The sequence below is a fragment of the Chamaea fasciata genome, unplaced genomic scaffold, assembly GCF_029207755.1.
Source record: "Chamaea fasciata isolate MVZ Bird 193981 ecotype frontalis unplaced genomic scaffold, bChaFas1.0.hap1 SCAF_3, whole genome shotgun sequence".
NCBI lineage: Eukaryota > Metazoa > Chordata > Aves > Passeriformes > Sylviidae > Chamaea > Chamaea fasciata.
In genome coordinates, this window is record NW_027094088.1 from 100139138 (window position 1) to 100145137 (window position 6000).

Sequence of the window (6000 nt, forward strand, 5' to 3'; positions counted from 1 at the left end):
AGGCTACAGCAAGTGTCACTGAATCCTGAGCTGTGGCCAAAGGGATGAAGGTGGGCAGGTGGATGGTAGGGATGCTCCATGGAATGGCATGTGAGGTTGTGGCCAAACTATGGTTCCAGCAGACCTGAGATGTGGCTGCTGGGCAGATGTTACAGGGCAGAACAGCAGAGACTATGGAAGTGTCATTCGCTGAGGTGGAGGACCTCAGGGAGGAAAGGTTAACATTTTACTGTGTTGACTTTCAGCTGATAGCTGGATGGCAGTGGGCTGATGTCAGAAAAGTGGCCCAATATTTTAACTTTAAAGGAAGAGGAGAAAGAGTCAGAGAAGTAAATACATGAGTCACTTGCATGGCTTTGAACGAGATCACTCTCAGTGATATTCTGAGTCAGGGCCCTGGTAATGAACAACTCCCAGCTTGAGGGAAGGTCTGCTCTGATTTTCCACCCAAACCCCGTAACTGGATTCTGCTTTTACAGTCCAATGAGTCAAAATCCTCAAGCCTGACAGAAACACACACACACGAGCATTTTGAAAAGTCAAATTGGGCATTACAACTCACATTTTACAGTGAACCACATTGAGTTTGTGAGTTTTCTGAAGGAATTGATGAAATCTGGGGGAGGGACTGGTTATTTATATCTTAGGACTACTTCATCTTCAAAACAGATTAGGATTTGCTTTACTGAAGCACCACCCCCCCAAAAAAAATCACAGTCTCCTTGAGCAGTTTACTTTGCTAGGAGATAAAAGAAGTAAGTGTGACAATGAGTTGGGTTGCTACTAGGATCATATGTGGGTACTAGCTGCATCATGAAGTTACACAGCCTTGCAAAACAATGGTTCAAAACTCTAAATTACCTAAAATAAACATGATTTCTTCACTTACAGCCTTTTCATTGGCTCATAAGTGGCACATCAAAAATGTTTTGGTTTTTTTAAAGGATTTAAAATAGGTTTGGACAACAGACCAAACGTGAGGAGTGTGTCTCTAGTGATCAAGAAGGAGCTTGTGCTAAGTTCTGTTACTGTGAATGGCAATTTTGGGGCTGATTTCAATGAGCTCGGAGTTGGGCACCAGGTGATGTGATGATCTAAGCTCTTAGTTTCCTCTTGGATGTAGGCAAGGTGCTTCTCTTTTCTTCAGTTTTTCTTATCTATAAGCTCTGTAAAAACTGATCTTTAGCTAGTGTGATTTAATGATATTGTTCAGGGTGCTATCTTAAACAAAGGTAACAAAGAAAATCTTAAATAAATGTAACAGGCCTTTTTACGTGGGGAAAAAAAGTGTGATTGTGACTTCAAAAGCAAGTGTGTAGAAACAGTACCTTCTTGAAATTCTTGCCCAATAGATGTATTCTTCCACCCTTCAGGACATATCTGTTTACTCACTAAACAAGTTTTACTCTGTTACAGGGACAAATTGACAACGGTAGTCAGCTGAATTCCTTTGTACGACACGAATCCTCAGCAAAAATCATCAGTGGAAGATTTATTGCTGGTTATAAGTGACTAAGTAACAAAAATAGTACTCAGAAAGTCAGATCCTTCTCTCAGTGTTTGCAAGGAACACTGTTAACATGCCCTAAAGGAGAAATAACACCACCTTCTGTGGTTTTTTTACAGCTCTACCTCTTCTGCCTTCAGTGGTGTAAATCTCTCAGGGTATCACCTATTCCTACAATGACCATCTAAGGAAAAACTGTTCCTACTCACTCTGTGTATGCTAGTGTTGAAGTCCCATGCAGTGAATTGTCAATTATCGTCTTTTGTAAGGCAAAATCCAAGCCTTCCAGCATGCATACTGTAGCTTTAAGCCCAGTTAGATCCGTCATCTCTCTCTCTGCTCCCTGAAATGCTGCTGAGAACTCTTTAGGTATCTAAAGATATCTAAAGTCCAAATATGTTTTAGGTGCCCCAAGGCAGTAGGAAATTTGCTATTGACCATTTTCAGAACTGGCTAAATTTATAGCAACAGATTTGTAAGAAGTTGGTAAATGGGGCTTATTGGTTAAAAGCCATCAGCTTCAGGTTGTTCCTTTAGGGTATCCCATAGGGCTTAAGCCTGTTCAGGGAGAAGAGAGATTTAGCTCTGGACCTCAGGCATGCTTTCACTACTACTGCAAAAGAAGCAAAAGGAGACTACCCATGTGTGCATCTGTTTTAAGAGAAGGGGCTGTGATTTTAAGCACGTGCTGCTGGCTAAGTAAGGCTTTTGCAAATCTTCTTTTCAGGCTCCCACTCTGCAAATATTTGAAGAACATAAGAGCACTACCAACAGGGGAGTTGATTCTCCTAATAGCTAGGGTCTCTAAAATTTAGGTTTAGCATCTCATGGATCTAGTCCATTTTTGTGTTTTGCATATGGGAAGACAGATAGAAGAGCTAAGTGAGTTACCAGTGATATCATGGACTGTCTCTGTCCATTGTCATGAATAAACTCTATCCCAAATGAGAATCAAATCGTGACAACAGTAAGAAAGACAAAACACCTGTCAATAGTCCAAGAAAATACAGTCTTTGAAAGCTGCCAAAATTAAACCATGTCAGACTGCTACAGGCAAAGGTGCATAACTATCACCACTCACTCAGGACGCTGCACTGACATGGATCACTGTTGTTGTGATGAAAATAGGACAAGAAGTCATTTTTTAGATAATGACGTCTTGAGACTTTGGAGGGCATAGCTAAAGATCATCATTCTGCCACCAAAAAATAATGTAGATTTATGTCATTAGAAGAGGGGTTTCTTTACTTTTGGATTCATAAATACAAAATAGGGGTGAAAAGGAATTTAAGTTTATTTCTATGTTTGTTTGTTTTAATTTTACTTTCTCACATGCTAGTGTTAAATCAGCCTAAGGTTTAATATATTGTTTTTTGTGGATTAAAATAAACTTCTTCATTTTAGGTTAATGAAAACAGACAGGAAGAAAGGTACACAACTTGCGTATATAGGAGTTATGTTTTTGAAGGACTTGCAAAGTCACAATCTTCATCGTTGATATACTGATTCCAGTGTTGTCTTGGGACAAATGGTACAGTTGTGTAAAGTCCACAAATGCCCCCCCCCCCCAACATCGTTTAACATTCTTTCATTTAATTCATCTCTTGCATTGCAACTAGAGGATTTAAATACAAGCAGCTTTTCAAACCCCATGCATTTCCAAACCAGCCTCAGTAAGACTGACACTACCACATCAATTACTAGCACAGGCCAGCTATAAAATTACAAAACCACTCAGCCATCTGTATAATTAAATGAAAACCAAAGTAATCAAGCAAATGTTAAAGAAAATGTCTTCATCTGGTAAGCTTTGTAGGTAAAGGCCAGTATCTACTGTTCTGCTTGGGAAGGGATGTACCTTTGTCTCTGAAGGTGTGCCAGGTAGCTGTTTCCCATTTCTTCTAACAGCATATATAGCTGATAAATACAGGACTATTAGTTGGTACTGTCTGTTGCTGTGCTCAAGTCACTGTCTTAAGCACAAATACCAGAGAGTCAACAAAAGGAGGTGTGAATCAAAAGTGGCTGCATAATGCCTGGGTGTGTCTGATAACACAGGACTTGGTCTCTGCCTGGCTCTTAATTGCTTACATAATTCTCCCCAGCTAAATAACATAGCTTTTGTTAATAAGGTAGTTTCATAGTTTATTGGATGCATTGCAAAGACAGAAGTGAAGCTGTGAATCTAGGTTAATTGAAATGGTTACGTGATGGCGATGTGCCAGGTTCTCTGCTGTAAGTCTCAGGAGTAAGTGTAGCTTGGAGAGTAAGGACAAAGTCACCTCGAGTTTTCTTTTGCTGCTTTGTGCATTTAGGTGAAGCTTAGGGCTCTGTGGCCCATCTGTGTAAGTCACAGCAGTTTGAGAGACTGCTGTGATTTATGAAATCCTTGCTGTTATGCTGTCAGTAGGCTGTGTATACCTCACAGTACCTTGGAGCAGAGGAGGGTTTCTGCCACTCTTCTTTCTGCTGTTAACATTATCTCCAGCACTTCCTTTGCATGACATATCATAAAGGTTGAAATATTGGAAATATGCAGGAGTACAACGCTGCTGGTCCTTTGGAAATGCTGGCCAGAGCTTCTCAAAGCTGTCTCTGCCTCCTTTTAATTCGACAAGGGGACTAGAGATTGATTCGGACCTGTCACTTTCACGCCTGTAACAATCTCTTCTAGTGAACACATACCTGCAAGAACAAAAGCGTTTCTGATAGTTTATTCTGTATTTAAGATCAAACATTTAAGCATTAGCTTCTCAAAATGGAACCCAAAATCCAGAATTGGGGAAATAGGCTCCTTATAGAAAATCTGAGGGGGAATCAGACGTGTTAGAACAGAGGCCTAACTGGATCCTGAATGGAAATTATGAGAAATGTGGCCAAAGCCCCGTATTCTCCTAGATGAGATAATCTGAACCAGCATGTTCATCCTGGTCTGATCCAGAATTCTTTAGCAGAACAAGAACGCATGTACATGTTCTCCTTTCTCCGTCCTGTGGCAATTCATGTTGCACAGTACATCTCCAAATAAAGTTCCTAGACACTATCTTGCAGGCTGGTGTGTGGTTTTGCAGAAAATTGCATTAATAAGAAATGGGATGCCAGGAAAAAAAGGCTCTGTAGCCTTTCGATGAGAACACTCAGCAGGATGGAAGCAGAGAGGTAGGTAGCAAACTTAGTGACCTTCACAGTTAGACAGCTATTGAGTATTTTTTGAATTGTCATTTTGGATTTTGGTGTAAAAACCACTGTAAGCACCTAATCAGTCCTTCTTTTGATCTGGCCTTTTGCCATAAGTATGCAGGAACTGGCTTGGAAAATGACAGTAAAACCCCAGGCACTGAATTCTCCCTGCAATTAGAGGGAAATGCCAATAGAAGATGACTTGGATAGAACAAGCTAAAAAAAGATGATTAGTGCAGAGGTTCTGTGTGCATCTCTGAATACCCACATTATGTGTCTCTGCATTAGCACTGTCATTCCTGTGATCTGCTTTTCATCAAGACTTAGCTACTGTTAATTGTGGGGAAACCAAGCCAGTCCAGCTGATACTGGGGTGTAAACAACTACAGCTGCTGTGCCTGCTCTCAGGGAACTTGCAGGGGCTGTTAGATACGAATAAGAACAGTTATGAGTGCATGAGTGAAGACATAGCTTTGTATATAAGGGTTTACAGTTTTTGGGAAATTCATTTTGTATTTAAACAGCATTAGAGTCAAGGAGGAAGGAAGGAAGGAAGGAAGGAAGGAAGGAAGGAAGGAAGGAAGGAAGGAAGGAAGGAAGGAAGGAAGGAAGGAAGGAAGGAAGGAAGGAAGGAAGGAAGGAAGGAAGGAAGGAAGGAAGGAAGGAAGGAAGGAAGGAAGGAAGGAAGGAAGGGGAAGAGGGAAAGAGAGAGAAAGATGGAAAGAGAGAAAGAGAGAAAGAGAGAAAGAAAGAGAGAAAGAGAGAAAGATCTGCTACTGCTTGGAAAAAATACAACTTTTCTATCTGTCCTTTTGTCCAACATGGACAGTATGTTTAACTGCTGTTATTTCTAGACTTGACTGTCAAATACTAAATGGGATGGTTGTGTGAAGAGACTGGCATAGAGATGATCTCAGTTTTTCCCCAATCTTGGATGGTGGGGGACAATAATTAAATGAAACACTACATGGATAAGAAAAATTAAGGTATTAGAAGAGGTAATTGAAACCAAATTAGAAGAAAACTTGGAAGAAAGATTTTGATGTGAGAAAGCTGAAGTTAGTGGGAATTATTAGGGGATGTTTTCATGTGCATTCTTTGTAGGAGATTTAAACATTCTGAAGGGTATCATGCTATTCCAAAACTAAAAAGGACTCACTTCATGTAGGATAGCAATACCTTAAGGGGTGAAATAGGGATATAGGTATTAGTTGAATCCTTGAAGATTTGGATTGGTAGGAACTACAAGGATCAGTCCTGGTTCCTCCTGTTTAACTTCTTGAAATTGGAACCTTTTTGTTTACCAGCATGAA